A 20,480-nucleotide genomic window follows, 5' to 3' on the forward strand; every position below is an offset into this window, starting at 1 on the left:
GATGGTTTCTAAAACTAAATTATAACATAAATTAAATATTGGCTCTAGCCTTAATACTTGCTTCCTCTAGTTCCTTAAATTTTCTAATACCTCTATGTCTTTAACCATATGCTTACGCTCCTGGGGTTGGGATAAGAAAGGCATAAGTTTCAGTACAAACTACTGTCATTTTTAAAGGAGTACTGACACTTCATGGAGATGGGGACAGCTTGGAGACCAAAGGCTTCTCTGTGCCTCTGGACTCAGGTATGTAGTGTGCTCTCAAGAAACATCTCAGACATATGGTGACAGTAAACCAAACCCTGCTCAACACACTCAGACCAATTTTATTCGTCATAGTAAATCATATTTTGGCTATCTGTTCACTGATTTGTTTTCTTAGTTATTAACAGCTTTCTGGCCATCTCCATCAGGAAGTACTTGTTTTGAAAAGCTGTTAGTTCATTTATCATACTCAGAATTAAAATAAACTGTATCTTCTTAACAGAAAGCTAAATTTTCCAAAGTCCATAACACTCTTTGGCTTACAATTAAATGAATTTTGGAAGCCACATGAATTAAAACCACTGGAAAATTTTTCAAAGAAATAAAGCATACCCACTAGATGTCTATAATTAATATATGTTTCAAAAGTATTCATTCAGCCAAGGTATATTGACTATATTGAGAATCTGCTAAATTGTGAGGCTGTGCAATTTTTACTGATGACTATTCTGTAATGCTTTGGTGGCCTGGCTATCTTAACTAGCATTTAGCGTTAAATATTTACATTAAAACCTATATGCAATAATAAACCAAAACAAACAAAACAAACTTAATTGCTGATGAATACCATTTCTATCCTGCCCACTACAATTCAACAGTTATATCCAGCCTTAGGACATCAGGAAAAAGTCACAGGTCTGTAACATTTTAAAGAGTTCCATCTCTCCTTGGTTGACTCCAAAATGATCTGATTTGGGGGCTTCTGATCTATCTTGGTACAAACTTTCCAGAGCTACTCTTTGTGTATAACCTTTTTGCTATCATGACTTTAGTCTTGCTTCTCAATTATTCCTAAACAATATGCTATACAGATAGTTCTTTACAAATCTATAGATTATGCTAAAGCTTCTAACATATTTTCTCTATGCTGGGTAACAACACTCTCCATGTCATTTCTAGCTTAGATTATAATTCCCTACAGAATAACAACTAAACTCTGTCAAAAACTATCAACTATTAGAAACTAGTGCACTGATTTCTACCCTACTTTCATTTCAAAATACCTAGAGAAAACACAATTTAAGGACTTTATTTTAAAGAGCTTAGTTCATAACTCCAACTTACAGTCCATCTTTACACAGATGTTGAGGCTGTAGGAACTGAAAACATCTAGTCATATCATATCCACAGCCAAGAGCAGAGAGAAGGAAGCAATGCATGCTTACTACTCAGCTTGCTTCCTGTAATCTTCTCTGTAAGAACTCAGGGACCAAACCCAGGGAACAGTGCTGCACACTTTTAGGCTGGGTCTTCCCTCATCAATTAATATGTCCAGACAACTGCCCCAGACACACCCACAGGACAAGCTGTCCTAGAAACCCATTTGAGGCACTCTTCCCAGTTGATTCCTGATGAGTTCAACTTGACAATGAAAGCTAAACAGCACAATGTCTCCTTCGGAACACTATGTTAGATTTTCTACTGAACAGTCTATACGGTTTTCTTTTAATATCTAGAAGATTAAGTTCCAAAAACTAAAGGAAAATGTGAATTTAGCCACTTAGTAATTTCTAGGCTTTAGAATTTTGAAATAAACATTAGTCAATGAAGAAAAACCTACATATCTGCCATTTTATTTTTACTAGAAAAGACCTTTCAAAAAATACCAACTGCTTACTAATATTACATTCCAAAACAAAAGAATACTTTATCATCAGAGAAATTGAAACATGTCAAATAGCAGGTATTTGAACTGGAAAAAAAATAGCTTTGTAAAAATCACTCTATTTTAACTCTTACCATTTTATCTCAGAGAAATAAAAATATGCTAGCAAGTAACATGGTACTAGGACTGGGGACTGAAACTAATGGTATTTCCTGTTTATGGTCAATTCTGTTTTGTTGCATAGATGTTACTGCAAATTTTCTATAACTTTAGTGATTGCCACCCCGACTACATGATTTTCCCCTCACCTTTCCTGTGCTCTTTTTTCCCTCACTGTTAGCCGGTCACAAACTCCTTAGTTCATACATGCCACCTCTTTTTCCTTCTACTAACTGAAGATTAGTTATTGCTATACCTATTCCCATCTTATGAAAAAATGTTATGCCCAGCCTGTCTAAGAACAAGAAAAAAAATCACTTTTAACATAAGCAGGAAGGGAAAGCATAGGGAGACAGTGGTCTCCTCACTATGGCACTGTCAGTGTGTGTGTCCTAGTGATGATTGTTTATTAAGATTGTGAGGACCATGCACAGTGCTCATGGCTAGACACATTATCTTGTTAACCTTAAACAGCGCTGAGAGGTAGAATAATTCCTTACTATAGTGTGTGTGTGTGTGTGTGTGTGTGTGTGTGTGTGTGTGTGTGTGTGGTAAATAAAAGCTCAAATGATAGGCAATTTCTCATGCACATGATTAATAAATGGCAACACATGTAGGGACACTTTCCTCACTTCACCACACTCTAGTTACTAGTGCATACTGGGTAGGGGAATCCATGAATGAGGAGTTGCAAGACCTACATGTAAACTACTGAATTCACTGGATCTGGCTTTGTGATGCTAAGTAAATTTTAACTATTTTAACCCTCAGTCATCTAGAATGTAAAATTAACACAATATTGACAAATGCAGCAGTAGTTGAATACATTTATAAATGAGGAAAATGCTGTGTAAATTCTAATATATAATTATGCTACTTGTTTCCAATTTTTACTCCCTGTCTTCCACACTTCTATTAAATATAACTGGTGGCAATAATAAGAATAGTATCTATAAATATGAACATATTTTTATATAACACATTATAAATGTCTTAGTAATAACCTGGAACTAAAAGACCAACCCTAATTGATGTCAGTAAATAAAGCAACAAAGTGCACTACATATTACAGGCTCTCATAACAGCTTACATCTAAAGAAGGAAAAGCAACATTAGGTGTGTTCTATGTGTCTTTTTTCAGTTTTCCACTAGAAGAAAAAAAGGGCCATGTAAAGAAACGCCGATTAGAAAGTATGTTATTTCATCCTCAAAGACTGCCTGTCTTCCCAGACAAGAGGGAAATCCACCAGTCTCCAAAAGGGGCACTAGGGCTAGAGACCATGTTTATGACCAAGTTCCACTCATCACATACAGTATTATTTCAAAACATACATGGAAGGACACTGTACATTTTGAATATCAAGGGATGACAATATTTTATATGAAAAGCTAAGGAAGGAGGCCTCTGTGACTGTGGTCATTCTACCTCCTGATATACGCCTGGATGGGATTTAACCCCATTACTGCCTTCAAGCAACAAACTTGTACAGGGAAAAACATATCTATAATAAATATAGTTTAATAAGTTCTGTCTGTGAGCCCATGGCATGTTGGGTGATGAGGATGACAGTTGTTTTAAGGACTTCTATGAGTAGAAAACCATAACAGAATGACTAACTCACATCTTAAAACATACCCATTAAGAAGTCTATATTTTACACTGTAGGCCATTTGGTTCAAAAAGAGTATCGTATATACTAGAGAAAGCATGGATTTTGGAGTCTTTGATTAGAATATAGATTACAATTTACTATCTCTAACATGGCCTTTGTTAGACAAGTCATTCATTCTTACTAGGCTCCAATTTACCCACCTGAGCAATGCACATAAGTATAGCTGTTCCACGTGTGTTGTAAGAATTAAAATAATACTTTTTGTACTTACGGTTTTTCTTCTCCTGGTTGAATTTCATTGTGGAAATAAGTGTGATTTGCATAGATTGGGTACAAGGAAACTATACACTTGAACCCTAAGGTTTTGAAATATTATAGTAATAAATAAAAAGTATTGTATTTTATTTTATGCTTAGATGACAGGATTTAGTCTCATAATTCAGGTAAGAAAGTAAGGAGTCGCAAGGTCAAGCTGTTTCTTGATGAAACTGAAACCCAAACCTGTCCTTCGGTCTGATAACTAGATTATAATTTTGGCATGTTTGTTTGCTATTAAAAATACTTGGGGGCTTTAATATTTAGTGTCCCAGAGAAACAAATTTAGATTGCCCTTCAGTTGTAGAGTTTCATTAACTGTATAAGAAAATAGAAGATTAGTTCTACATAAACTATACAAGTAGAAGACTAGTTCTACACACTACTTCCCTAGTCAGTTCTTAAGTATTAATGCTGAAGACAATTTCTAAGAAAGTGAAATATACAAACCCTATTTGCCTCAATATATCTGATAAACTAAACCTGACATTGAAATGTGAACCTGTAATAAACCACTTATCTAGAGCAGAGTGTTGTTGTTGACCCTCAAAAAGTGGCTAGTTATAACTGCACTTGCTTTGGTTCCCACAGTTAATAACACATTTTGTCCTTTCAAAATACCATAATGTGCTTATTAATTTTAATGAGTTAAACAAATGTTGGCTCAGTACTTATGTGGTTCAGTCTACTCCTAAATGGTTGGATAAGAAGACTGAACTTGCAAGTACATACATAGATCTCTGCCTGAAGTAGAATCTACTCTTAATTCTTTGGAGTAGCTGTGTCCCCCAATAAGCAAATCCAAGTCCTTCCTTAGTTCACTGTAAGTTAAATTCAACCTTAACAGATTGTCACTAAAATCATACAGTTCTCCTCATCCTTCTGATCACCTAGACACAGTGCTAATGACTTGTAGTCTGTTTCATTTCTAAAAGATATTTAAATTTTAAATTCCTCTTTGGCTTAATTAAACCTAGCCAATATAACAAAATGGCATTTTATATTTAAATTAAAATAATATTTTCCATTCAGGAAAAAATGATAAAACCTAAAATTCTAGGGCAGTGATTATCATCAGCCATGGCTGCACACTGAAACCATCTGAAGTTTCAAATCACTGATTTGGAGTAGCGCGTTAACATAACCTGAATCTCTCAACAATCCTACTTTTTCTAGTTCCAGAGGGTAAAAAATTTAGATGACTAAGGATGCCACATAAGTTGGACCTATTTGATTCAGTTTTCAGATAATTAGAATCTAAGAGATACTTAACAATACATATTGGAACTTACTTTAATACTAAGCATAAACAATCAAAGTTCAGATGGTGGAGAACCATCATCCAATGGGAAAACTATGCAAGTTTGCTGTTTGTCTTTGTTTTGTTTTTAGTTGTTTATTTGTTTGATTGGTTTTTGAGATGATATATCAATGTTTAGTGCAGAATAACCTAGAATTCACATCATAGAACAAGCTGACCTTGAACTTGTAGAGCTCCTCCTCCACCAGCCTTTCAAGTACTAGGGTTATTACACCTATGATCCTCCACAGCTGACCTCCTTTAGCTTCAATAGATTAGAGTTTCAACTGACCAGGTTGATTTGTTTGTTTCACTCAAGAAATGTTTTCACTTTCTACCATCTAACTAGCAAAACTGGAAATACTGCACAATACTAACTGTTCAAGGGAAGGAGGCTAGGGACTTCTTGCAGGTTACTGGGAATGCAAAGTGACAGCTATTCTAAAGAGTTATCTGTAAATATTTCATAAAAATTAGGTATATATATTCTCCAACATTCAGCAATATCACAAACTTTCAGGCAACTTAAAGAAGATTCATAAAGTAATTTAAGTGAGGGTAGTTAGTTTAGTATTGAGGATTGTGAAGCCCTTAGCTCATCAAAAGGGAGATGGGCAGGTAAACTGAGGACAGCTGTTAGAAAAAATGAACTTGTGTACATACAACAACATAGAATATATGTGTACATACATTCACTCATACATAAAATATGAGTGAAAATTAAACAAACATGTTAAAACATATTTTGAAAGATGATAAAAACAAGTACCATGGAACATACATCAACCTCAAAAGAATTGGGCCTGAAATGTACTTGCTAACAAGAACTAAACAGCTTTGAGGTGATTGTATCCCTTCAAAGCAATACCTAATACATTCTCTGGGAAATGAGCAAAAGGAAGAAATACTGTTGAGTGACAATCATGAGTCAGGTACTTGGTTCTCTCCCCTCCAAAAATTAAATAACATTCTTTCCTTGATCTCACAATTTGGCTAGGAAAATGAACACATATCCATTGGGTAGGTACTATGACAGAGTTTAGTGGAAGGTACTGTAGGATACTTAAAGGATTGTTATTATTTATTTTATATCCGAAGTCTATTACTTGATACATACATCATGATAATTAATGACTGAAAATTTCATATGTTTTATGTGTCCAGTTTCAATTAAGGTGGATAGATCTGTCTGACATAAAGTCATGCTAGATAACCTAAGCGACCTTAAATGGATGCCCTTGTTTTGGACTCTCAAGTACTGAGGTTATAATGCTCACCACCTTTGGTGTGTGGCCAATTTAAGCCTACTTTCTGACTGGGACTAGCTAAGGGTTACAGGTTGTAGAAATGTTATGGTGCCATCTGCTGGTAGAAATGTTTCATCCATTTACCAATTTATTCTCTGCTTCCCACAACCTACTTCAGTTTGTTTTCAAAACTATAAACAACCCCATCTATCTAGACATCATATCAAGAGTTGGATAATTGTGCTTAAGTTAATCTCCAAAATCATCTATTTAAATGTCTGGTTTCTATAAAGGCAGAATTACAAGAGTTTGTATTTTATGATGGGGCTGGATATTGAACATAGGGTTCTGAGCATGCAAAACAAGCATTTACCACTGCATTATACTCCTAGTTTTCTTTTTACTTCTTATTTTGACACAGAATCTCATTAAGTTGGCAAGTTGTCACTTTGTAGCTCATGTAATACTCCTGCGCCAGCCTCCTGAGTAGCTGGGATAATAGAGCTAAACCATCAGCTCTGGTTTAAGATTTCATCCTCTTTAAAGTAGAGGAGCATGTAAACTGTGCAGACAGATAGACAGACAGACAGACAGACAGACAGACAGACAGACAGACAGACAGACAGACAGATAAATTCATGCACACATGCACTCTTCCATGCTTATTTTCCCAGATAAACATAAACTCAAAAGAATTCCAAAAGAAGTTGGTTTTAAAACATTTATATAAAGCTCATTTCCAAGTAGACTTCCTAATAAGGCAGTTTATTTCAGTATAAAAAGAAACTGAGATTAGGCCTAAATTCACTTCAGCTTTATCATGTATTAAAAGCCTTAAGGACAGTGTTTAGATTTCATGCATCACCTTTATGCATAAAATAGAAGCAGATTTCTTAAAATAAATTGGGGGGATGTACAAAAATAAAATACAGAGCGATATCAGAAAAGTTCAGTAACTAAACTACCCCTAGATACTAACTTGTTTTTTAACCTATCATCAATGAAGCTAAAAACTAAATCCTGTATCATTCTTTGATGTTTACATTTATAATATAAATAGTTAAAACCCAAGACATTCCATAACACTGATTCCATAAAAGGTACAGTTAGAGTGTAAAATGTGGTGTAATAGTATACTGCACACCTGAGCAGGTCCACAGAACCAACAGAATCAGCATCACCTAGATGCTAAATGAAATCTAGCTCCATTATTGCAGAAGAACATAGTAGAAGGAGAAAACTAGGTCCTATAAGTTGTTTTTAACTTCTGTGTGCACAGGTGTCCATTCACACATACACACAAATCATAAGTAAATAAATATACTTTTTAAAATGTCTAAAGGACCCAAAGCAGTCCATAGTTTGTAAACTCACAAAATCAAACAGCCAAACTTCAACAAATAAAACCCCACAATATTTCCCAAGGAACAGACTCAAACAGAAGACGCAGGGTGAGGGGCGTGCTAGGAAACTCAGTGTCTGGGCATGCTTTTGCTTTGGCACTCGTGAGCCCAAAGCAGCAGTGTCCACCTGCACAACATCAATCCAGACAAAATTCTGGCACATTTATGGGGAGGTGTTCTCCAGGTTCCACCTTTACTTAACAGCTGATAGCTGCTGGAGGGGGAGAATCATTCTTTTTTAATGCATGGCCTTTGATAGATTCCCCATGTTCCAGTGGATGGCCCCATACCTGTGCCTTAGTTACCGTTCTAGTGCTGTGAAGAAATACCATGATCAAGGCAATTTATAAAACCAAGCATTTAACTAGGGTTTTTTTTCACAGTTTCAGAAGATGAGTCTATGACCATCCTGACAGGAAGCATGTTAGCAAGCAAGCAAATATGATGCTGAAGTAGTAGCTAATAACTTACATCGTACTCAGAGACAGCAACAGAAAGACAGACTGGGCCTGGCATTGGCTTTTGAAACCTCAAAGCCCACCCCAGTAACACACTTCCTCCAAGGCCATACTTCCTAATCCCCAAGCAGGCCCACCAACTATGTACCAGGCATTCAAGTACACAGCCCTATACAGGCCATTCTATTCAAGCCATCACACAGGTGTATACATTGGCCACACTAGTTGGATTTAGTTGGCAATCAAGAACAAAAAAGATGATGATGTGAATTTTGGAAGGAGCTTTGTTAGGGGGATTTCAGGGAATTTGGAAGGGAGTCATAGGAATAGATCATGTGTCATTATATATACATGTACAAATCTCAAGAATAAAAATTACAATAAAAAAAATCAGGCCATATTTTTGGCATGGATGGAAAGTACTCTCCAGGTCCCATCCCTCACTGGAAGTTGAGAGCAGTGGGGTGGGAGAATTATTCTTTTGTATCTTTTTTTAGGATGTTCCCAATATAGGTTTCCCATGTTCCAGTGGATAAAGAAACTACATAAATATACATATATGTGTGTATACATATTTATATATAAAAATGTATGCATATATATATGTGTGTGCATATATATATATATATTTCACAAAAATCATTTTTTTCATAGTTTTGTTGCCTGCAAGTCCAAATAGCATGGGACTCTTGTGAGTACAAGCATACATCTCCTCACAGAAGGTGGCATCAAGACAGGATTTTGTATGAGAAGAAGACATAGCAAGGCCCAAAGCCACAGCACTAGGAGGACCAGTAACAAGCTCCAAAGGTGAGTATTTGTTAAAATCTTGTCACCGTTTATTAGCGTCACACTGGGGACCAAACTACAAACACACAATGCACACATTTATGTACATACATACCCAAGCCATTACCAAACTACAGAAGTATCTTTTTGTAACTTGTGTAACTCAGCAATATAACCATAGTTTAGTAGTTTTATCTTTTAATCTTCATAGAAAATAAACTTGCTTTGCATGTCACACAACAAAACCCCTGAATGAATAAATATAAAAGATACTGTCTTGCAATCAAAGAATCTCTTTGCAATAAATGGTGGTGGGTGCAGAGACATACAGCTGTTGAAGATGCTGAAAATAGCTGGTGTTTGAGTGATCCGTCCTAAATAGGACTAACTTTCACACTACCCTACCTAAAGTTCAGGATACATCATGGAAGAGGAGGAAAGAAATCTAAGAGCCAGAAGATAGAATGAAATGCAGTCTTCTGGATAAGGACAGACAGTGCTGTCATGACTTCAAAGCAGCTGTGGCTGTATTCAGTAAGTCTACACAGGAATGAGCCTATTAACAGGTGGTCAGGGAGGGGCCTCTGGGACCTGCTCCTCCCTGCTAAGCTACTGATGGATTCTGAAAAAAGAGGGCAGTCATGTCTTCAGTTGTGTACCATCTGGAAACCAACTAAGCTCCAATGAACTATTTAAAAGACATAGTCACACACATGATCCTGGTCAATCTCAGTGGGTCTCAAAACAACAATAACAGCAGCAACAACAACAAACCCTGACTGCTTCAAAGGGAACTGTGATTAGCCCTGAAATCATATATATACAACTAATGTTAAACAAGCTGATCAGGTTGTATTTATGTATTTGGGTATATATATATATGTGTGTGTGTGTGTGTGTGTGTGTGTGTGTGTGTGTGTGTGTGTGTGTGTGTAAAAAACATTAAATAAGCCGGGCATGGTGGCACATGCCTTTAATCCCAGCACTCGGGAGGCAGAGGCAGGTGGATTTCTGAGTTCGAGGCCAGCCTGGTCTACAAAGTGAGTTCCAGGACAGCCAGGGCTATACAGAGAAACCCTGTCTCGAAAAAAAAAAAAAGAAAAACATTAAGTAAAAAAAAGGCCATGAATGTGAGATTCAGCAAGCTGGGTGGTTGGGAGGGGTAGGAGCAGGGAAGGGGAAGAAGAAAAATGACATAATCATAATTTCTAAAATAATAAACTTTAAAAATTTCATTTATATTAGCTGATACTTTGTAATTTAAAATATGAAATCCAAAAAACAGTAAAACTGTTAAGGAAATCATGAAAAAGAGGGGAATTGTGGGCATAAGGAAGTGGGTAGGGATGACGGGAAAAATAAAACAGGTAGGGGCTATAGTAGCAAAAATTTACATATTTATAAAATTGTCAAAAACAGATTCAATAAACATTTTAAATAGTCTTAAAAACGGATTTTTCACCAGGCAATGGTGGCACATGCCTTTAATCCCAGCTCTTGGGAGGCAGAGGCAGGCAGATTTCTAAGTTCGAGGCCAGCCTGGTCTACAAAGTAAGTTCCAGGACAGCCAGGAACACAGAGAAACCCTGTATCAAAAAAATAAAAAAACTAATTTTTCAAAAGATAATATAAATGTAAAATAAAGACAAAAATAAAATAAAAAATGTTTTTAAAAAAACACATATCAAAAAAAGAAAAAACAAAAAAAGAGAAAAAAAACACATATCAAAGCAGGTTTAAGAAAGATCTAACATAAGTATGACAGAAGTTCCTAAAAAGGAAAACCAACGTAGTGGGACAAAATAGATATTAAAAATAATTAATAAAAATTCTTCAGCAAAAATTAAACTATATGTTAAAAGGACATGTTGTATCACAGTCACACATACACACACACGCACACACACACACACACACACATATATTTTTTCTACTAAAATACTACATAAAAAAGGAAAGTGCCAGAAGAAATTGTTCAGCAGTTACGATGGAAGATATACTTCTGTAAGATGTGCTGTTCGTAGAAAGAACCCAAGTTCAGATCCCATCTCCCATATCAAGCAGATCACCAGCACTATAAGTTCAGCTCTAGTGAAATATGACACCTTTCACCTCTGGAGTACACACACACACACACATACACACACACACACACACACATCAATTAAAACTAATAAAAATAAATATTTTTTAAGAAAAAAAATCCTTTGCACAGGCAAAAAGACTAAGTTACTTACAAGGGTGAAAATCAAATTTATCATCAGTTTTCAACACCAATATTTTATTCTAGGCAATAATAAAACAACAGGCTAGAGATACCCAAGGGTTGAAAATGTAAACCAGGGATTTTTATATAAAACCAAAATGATGGTTTCCAAGTATAAAGGCCAGAGAAAAACTGTTAGGGGATATAATAACTCAAAGAATGCTCCCAAGAGTCCTTCCATAGAAATGTGTTAGAAAACAAACTCCATGTAACACCAATGACTGAGGAGATTTCTATTTAAGAACTGACTGGAATCATTAGCTGTACATTTACTTACAGAACTAAGACTAAACAATGGTTACAGGGAATAGACCACAGGAGGTAATGGTTATAGTCTCTAACAACGTACATCCAATACCACAAACAAAAACTAAGCCAAGGATGAAAAAATTTACAGTAAGTTTGCTGATTGATTTACTAGAGTAAAAGAATAGAGTACTTAAAATCAGATGCTGATAGAGAAGGAACAACGCATCATTCTGATACTGCTTATCTTAGAATCCATCCAGAAAACGGAGAGGGAGGGGAGGGGAGGGGAGGGGAGGGGAGGCTAAAGCACAAGTGGAAATTGTTCTATACATCGGGAAATTAGGCTAGTAATCTTGCTCTACTGATTTAACTTTTTTGATACAAACTTTTACTTAAATATAAAAGAAAAATGTTTTAAAACATCTCTTAAAATGGTAAATAAAATCAAGCCAGGCAGCAGTGGTACACACCTTTAATCCCAGCACTTGGGAGGCAGAAGCAGGTAGATTTCTGAATTTGAGACCAGCCTGGTCTTCACAGTGAGTTCCATGACAGCCAGAGCTACACAGAGAAACCCTGTCTCAATTCCCTCCGCCAAAAAAGAAAAGAATATCAAGAAACCTAAATATGTGTCTAGGTAGAACTTAACCATACATGAAAAAAATACTTCAAGTGATTTTATTTCAGAATATTGCTGTACATATCTAATGATCCCAATGTTAGTGATAATTTTGGCATTGTTTACTTAACAATTATACATATATGTTATATTATAATATGGATTGATAAATCAAATAGATTTTTATGTAACAGTCTATTTTAGTCTGTAATATGTATATTTGGGGGAACAGGAGTTCTCAGTATAGATAAAGGCATCCATAATTAGAAGAACATATAATATCAAAAATCAAACAAACCTATGAGGCTGAATCTGAACGAAGAGAAACCCAAACTAAGTGTGTATGAAAATGCCTATGTATATGAAAACACACTAGTTACTAGTAAGCTAGTTACAAATACAACTTTTTCTAAAGGTCATATGGAATTGCCCTAGTTGGGTAGACAATGTCACTCCCAGAAGATGATGAAATGGAAACTGCCCCATAAGGCATGAGACTTCCCTATGAGCTCCTGGTCAAGGAGGCTCCAGAGGTCTCCAAAACAACCCAGGCTATTGTCAGTGCCTTGGTTACCCACAATAACTGCATGGTTAGTAAGACCCTGTTGCTGGGCTGCCCCCATTAAGAGCACTCTTTTGGGACTGGTTACTCTTCCAGAGGACCTAGGTTTGACTCCCAGAACCCCCATGGCGGCTCATGGTCTGTAGCTCCAGTTTCAGGGGATCAAACACCCCCCCTTTCTGACCTCTGCAGGCACCAAGCACATACATGGTACACAAACATATATGCAGGCAAAACATACATAAAATAATAAGAAACAACAATATTACACTTTAAAGACCCTACTGCTGAAGACACCACACACTTTGGCAGTAGGACAGAGAAAAAAATAATTTCAAACTGACCAGGGAGTTTCTTGCCTTCTATGTAACTGTCATAGTGCCAGAAGGTAAAATTCAGGCTGCGGGGGGACAGGGGACATCAATGATGTTACCCATCACTCATCTCTGCATGCTACAACACCAAACTGCCAGGTAAGATACATCCACTGGTGCCATAGTCACATGACTGTTATGGGATAACTAACATCATTCTGATTATATTTGAGGCCTGCTCCAGAAAAAGGAATTTCATGCCAGGTGCTATATACCTTTGGTCAAAATCCATGGCTGGGAAGGTCATATGCCCTAGTGTACAACCTACTGGTCTTTGATAAATGATCACGCTGCCAAATTGCCTTGTAAGCACTTATGTTATAGACATAGACCTGAGATGCTCTCAACCTTTGTTAAGGAAGTTTCAGGGAGCAACAGTTGATAGAGTAACTTGTCAATGTGGTATAAAATAAAAGACTCCGTTTTCAGCCTTAAGAAGGACTTCTTTATTATACCACCGTCACCAGGCTCAGGGAGCACCTCAGCATCTCAGGAGAGCAAATGGAAAGAATGTAAGCCAGAGGCAAAATATGCTGAGTTTACTATCTTCTAGATATGACATGACTATCACACTCATTAACTCAAAGCAACTATGGTTACCTGCACAGAACAACCTAGCCAAAAATTTCAGCTATCATGAGTAGTTTTATGTCAACTTGACACACACTAAAGTCATCTAAGAGGAAGGAACCTCAATTAAGAAAATGCTTCCATAACATAAGATAGTAGGCACGCCTGTAAGACACTTTCTTAATTACTAATTGATGTAGGAGGGCCAACCCACTGTAGGTGGTGCCATCTCTGGGCTGATGTCCTGGGTTCTATAAGAAAGCAGGCCAGTAAGAAGCACCCCTCTGTGGACTCTACATAGGTTCCTGTTTCCAGGTTCCTGCCCTGTTTGAGCTCCTGTCCTGAATTCCTTCAGTGATGAACTATAGATGCAGAATTCTAAGCCAAATAAACCCTTTCCTCACCAGCCTGTTTTTGGACATGGTGCTCGTCATAGCAATAGTAACCCAAATTACTATTTACCAGCATAGATGGGTAAGTTGTTCTCCAAGTTCTACCCATTATAGTAGAGCTCCTGGCAGGTGATACTGGTGAGAAGAGAAAGAATCACTTTGGGAGGGAGGGCATGTAACCAATAGTAGGTGTTTCCTTGCTCCAGTGGATAGTCCCACACTCATAAACATATGGGCAGCAGTAATGGACTTAATAGCTTATCAAAAATAGCAAACACAAAAAAAGACACGAATTTGAGAAGGAGATATGTTGGAGGGAGGTGGAAGAGCAAAATGTAAATGGCTGTAGATATTATCACATTTCACTCTCTCTATATAAACAAAATTCTCAAAAATTTCAAAAATCAAATACAGAAATTCAGGATTTGTTTTAAATTAATGAAGACAGACCTCCTAATTCTATTCTCTGAAATAGCCTAGACTAAAGTGACAAGTTTGGTGAGTGTTTTCTGTGATTTGATTGTTAAAAAACTCCTTACTTTTAGATATATGATGAAAATCCTTAAGGCTCAGCCCAATGTTACAAAGCCAAAGAACATTTCCTTATGTATGAAATTAGGCATAACACAGTAGAAGTGTGGAATAAAAATTTAGATTATCTTACTACATGTTCTCAATAGTAAATGAATGAAAATTCCTTTAATAAACAATTCTGGACTTCACTGGTAGAGTTCCAACCTCGTTTCCATACCCCAACTTTTTCTTCATTTCTTATCATCTTTCCATTATGGAAGTTTCCTGTAAGCAAAAACTAAGTTATAAAAAAATTCTACAAGACTCAAGCTGTTGTGACTCATATTTGTTTTAAATTCGTAAGTTAAGAAATCATTCTGGGGCTGGTGAGATGGCTAAGCGGGTAAGAGCACCCGACTGTTCTTCCAAAGGTGCAGAGTTCAAATCCCAGCAACCACATGGTAGCTCACAACCATCCTTAACAAGATCTGACACCCTCTTCTGGAGTGTCTGAAGACAGCTACAGTGTACTTACATATAATAAATAAATAAATCTTAAAAAAAAAAAGGATCAATTCTCAAAAAAAAAAATCATTCTGAAATATTCACAAGTAAAATTACATATTGGGGCTACTTTAAAATAGTCGAGGAAAAGAAATAAAAAGGAAGGCAAATTTTAAAAAAAAAAAAAAAAGCATTCTCAAAACATTGTTAATTACCGAATCTGAGTGATAGAGGCTCATTATACAACTCTATTGAGATCTTATGGAAACACTATAACAAAAGGCTTAATGCACACATATGATGGCTTGTGAACTCTCTCAGCCTCTGTTTTTAACCTAATGTAAGAACTGGCAAAGGATAGAGTAAAGAAATGGGGTTCTAACTAGGAACTAAAATTTAGAAAAAGTGGACATTCATAACCTGCCTGGCCTCCAACACACACACACACACACACACACACACACACACACACACACAGTGGAGGTGGGGGTGCACAATGCAGATATAGGATTCATTACCAAAAAAGTAAAGGAAACATGTCTCTACTAAAGTTGTTTCATGTAGAAATTTAATTAAAGTATATATTAAATGGGCAGATGGACAAATGATGACAGATGGAGGGAGAGACACATAAATGATCCACTAACTAACAGAACCCACTAAAAATAATAATGAACAATACAAGAGGAGAATGGCTATTATGCTCAGTGGGGACAGGAAGAAGGCCAGGATGCTTTCCAGTGACATAATATAACTATTTCTGCTAGCTTAACTATAAGTTACTCTGTAGCAAGACACTGCAGGCTCTGGACCTATTGACTTGTCACACTAACAGAGGTGAGAGAAGTGGCATAAGGTAAAGGTTTTATTGTTAGAGTTTCCTTCTCTGATCAAGCAGCCAGGACCCCTTACTGACTTGGCTGGTTAACTCTTTGTAAACGAGAAAAGAAAAAGGAAGTCACTCACACAGAAAACACACACACACACACACACACACACATACCGTGTGAAGTAGAAAGTAGCTACATCAGCTTTTATTTATTGTTTTTAGCTCTTTATAGTTTTTAAACATACATTCATACATACACACACTCTGGCAAGACCCAGCCATCTGTCTCATCAACTCCACAAATGTTCATGCATGCTTACATGCATACACATACACCTTCATACGCGTACATATAAACAACAGACATATACATTTGGATGGATGGATGGATGGATGGATGGATGGATGGATGGATGGATAGATGGATGGATGGGGCAGATCCACCCAAGCCACAAATCTTCTTTTCTTTGGTCTTTTTATACCTTCTTAGACAAAAGTTCTTAGAAAATTATCTCAGAGATAAAATGTTGCATAAAATGGGAGTTACTAGAGAATGCTGATATTAAACTTAAAACAGTGTTTTATTCTATATGCTCATTATAAGTTCAAAGCAACAGTTTTTACATGGCCCTGCCTTATCATAGTGCACACCTGTGGTTTATCTTGAACCTAAATGCTTTTCCTTGAACACAAATTGGTTCCAAGTCTTTTTCTCTTTTAGTGAGATTATGTAAGCTCATTGTATTTCTTATTAAGCAGACTTTACTTACTATCATGAGGAGTGGGCACATTCTATTCTTGATTCTAACTTTATTAACTCTTTCTAGCAGAGCAACTAAAACCACCTCTAAAAACTTTCTTCCTAAAATTATTTGCATCAAATCAGAAATTCTATAAAATCATTAATTCAATTAAACAGCATTAATTCATGAAAGTTCATCTTTATGTTGATCTGTAGGAAATCTGATCAAGTGGGTAGGCTAATGCCCAGGGACTATCATATTAATTTAATAATAACAGGAAAGGTATATTAGTGGCAAGAAGCAATCCCGAGATGAAATCTCTTTGGGACTTCGCCTCATAGAGTTCACCCATTGCAGATCATACAAAAGTAGTGAGCCACCTCCAGGAAGGTCACCTGCTAGCCTTAGCCTATCCTAGATGGCTCCTGACATATACCCAAAAGCTGTTCCACTATACCCCAAGAACACGTGCTCCATCCACTATGTTCCTAACAGTTTTATTCGGTTTTTTTTTTTTAGATATTTTTCTCATTTACATTTCAAATGCTATCTCCAAAGCCCCTATGCCCTCCCCCCACCCTGCTCCCCAACCTACCCACTCCTGCTTCCTGGCCCTGGCATTCCCCTGTAATGGAGCATATGATCTTCACAATACCAAGGGCCTCTTCTCCCATTGATGGCCAACTAGGTCATCCTCTGCTACATATGCAACTAGAGACACAGCTCTGGTGGGGTACTGGTTAGTTCATATCGTTGTTCCTCCTATAGGGTTGCAGACCCCTTTAGCTCCTTGGGTACTTTNTCTAGCTCCTTCATTAGGGGCCCTGTGTTCCATCCAATAGATGACTATGAGCATCCACTTCTGTATTTGCCAGGCATTGGCATAGACTCACAAGAGAGAGCTATGTCAGGGTCCTGTCAGCAAAATCTGGCATATGCAATAGTGTCTGGGTTTGGTGGTTGTATATGGGATGGATCCCCAGGTGGGGCAGTCTCTGGATGGTCTTTCCTTCTGTCTTAGCTCCGATTCTTAATAGCCAGAAACTGGAAACAACCCAGATATCTCTCCACATCCTTGCCAGCATCTGCTGTCACCTGAATTTTTGATCTTAGCCATTCTGACTGGTGTGAGGGTGGGTAGGGGAGCGGGGGGGGGGAGGTATAGGGAACTTTGGGGATAGCATTTAAAATGTAAATGAAGTAAATACCTAATAAAAATTGGGAAAAAAAGAAAAAATTTCATGTCTCTGAAGAAAAAAATCAAAGAAGATCTCAGAAGATGGAAAGATCTCCCATGCTCACGGATTGGCAGGATCAATATAGGCAAAATATTGTCAAAAGCAATTTATACATTCAGTGCAATCCCCATCAAAATTCCAACTCAATTTTTCACAGAGATAGAAAGGGCAATTGTCAAATTCATCTGGAATAACAAAAATCCTAGGATAGCAAAAACCATTCTCAACAATAAAAGAACCTCTGGTGAAATCACAATGCCCGACCTCAAGCTGTACTGCAGAGCAACAGTGATAAAAACTAAAGCCATCCAGTGGAAAGAAGACAGCTTCTTCAACAAACGGTGCTGGCACAACTGGCTGTTATCATGTAGAAGAATGCGAATTGATCCATTCTTATCTACTTGTACAAAGCTCAAGTCTAAGTGGATCAAAGACCTCCACATAAAACCAGAGACACTGAAACTTATAGAGGAGAAAGTGGGGAAGAGCCTCAAAGATATGGGCACAGAGGGAAAATTCCTGAACAGAACACTATTGGCTTGTGTGGTAAGATCAAGAATCTGCTTGTGGACGTTGTACATCGTGGTGCGGAGCCTAGTGCGCACCACGATGTACAACGTCCACAAGCAGTGCTCCACCATGCAATAAGGACATATGCTCCACTATGTTCATAGCAGCCTTATTTATAATAGCCAGAAGCTGGAAAGAACCCAGATGTCCCTCAACAGAGGAATGGATACAGAAAATGTGGTACATTTACACAATGGAGTACTACTGAGCTATTAAAAACAATGAATTTATGAAATTCTTAAGACAAATGGATGGATCTGGAGGGTATCATCTTGAGTGAGGTAACCCAGTGACAAAAGAACACACATGATATACACTCACTGATAAGTGGATATTAACCCAGAAGCTCGGAATCCTTTTTAGGAGGGAGAACAAAATACCAATGGAAGGAGTTGCAGAGACAAAGCTCGGAGCAGAGCCTGAAGGAACAACCATCCAGAGACTGCCCCACTTGGGGATCCATCCCATAAACAACCACCAAACCCAGACACTAGGCAGATGCCAACAAGAGCTTGCTGACAGGAGCCTGATATAGCTGTCTCCTGTGAGGCTCTGCCAGTGCCTGGCAAATACAGAAGTGGATACTCACAGTCATCCATTGGACGGAGCACAAGGTCCCCAATGAAGGAGCTAGAGAAAGTACCCAGGGAGCAGAAGGGGTCTGAAGCCCCATAGAAGGAACATCAATATGAACTAACCAGTACCCCCAGAGCTCCTTGGAACTATACCATCAATCAAAGAAAACACATGGTGGAACTTGCGGTTCTAGCTATATATGTAGGAGAGGATGGCCTAGTTGGTCATCAATGGGAAGAGAGGCCCTTGGTCCTGTGAAGGCTCTATGCCCAGTATAGGAGAACACCAGGACCAGGAATGGGAGTGGGTGGGTTGGGGAGCAGGTGGGAGGAGGGGAGGGGATAGGGGATTTTCAGAGGGGGAAACTAGGAAAGGGGATAACATCTGAAATGTAAAGAAAATATCTAATATATAAAAAAAAGAGGTTAAATGCAGATAACCAAATTCTCTAAACAAGACATAACTGCAAATATCTGAAAAGGAACTCTTGCTGCCCCGACCCCCAAAACACACACATAGACACACACTTCCACAGAATAAACAAGTAAACAAGTCTTTACATGGTATAAAAACAAATGTGCAATGTCCAACTTAGAAACATACTTCTCCACACAGATTTAATTATCTCACATGTATAACTTTCAAAAGTATGACAAAATTCCACAAGAGTTCACTTGTCTAATACACTTTCTCATGAAAAAAATAATCATTTAATACTGGAGCTGGAAAGGACCTAAGAAACAATTTAATTCAATCCTTCATCTGGGACTCTTTGTAAGGCCAGAGAGGGAAAGGCCATGTAAGTGACTCAGCTAAATCTAGAATCCAGTCTCTCCAAACCTCACTGTTACTTTGTCAAAAAAAAAAGTGTAACACCGTTCATTAAAACATTGAGCAATTATAATTGCGTACTTAGTAACTACACTATCTTCAATGCATTAAACATTCTCTTTACAACAGTCAAGAACTACCCCATGTATCACTAGATAGGATTATTTTATTAGCTTACAGACCCCCATGGGAAAGCACAAGTGTTTCATGATTGGGTACTTGTGTAGCATTTTGCCTAGGTAAAATGTTTTTTAAGAACCTTTTCTTCCAGTCCAAAGATTTCACAACACACTAATCCCTAGCATGTATGTGTTGTTGTTGTTGTTGTTGTTGTTGTTGTTGTTGTTGTAGTTCCCTCAGACATTCACAGCCTCATCCAATTTATATTTATAATGATCTTTTATGCATTCCAGAAATTTTTCTTAAATCAGTGATATTTCTTTAAATTTTTGCTTAGAGTCTTGAAATTCCCATGGCTGGCAAAAGGCTG

This window comes from Mus pahari, chromosome 1 (assembly GCF_900095145.1).
Source record: "Mus pahari chromosome 1, PAHARI_EIJ_v1.1, whole genome shotgun sequence".
NCBI classification, from domain to species: domain Eukaryota; kingdom Metazoa; phylum Chordata; class Mammalia; order Rodentia; family Muridae; genus Mus; species Mus pahari.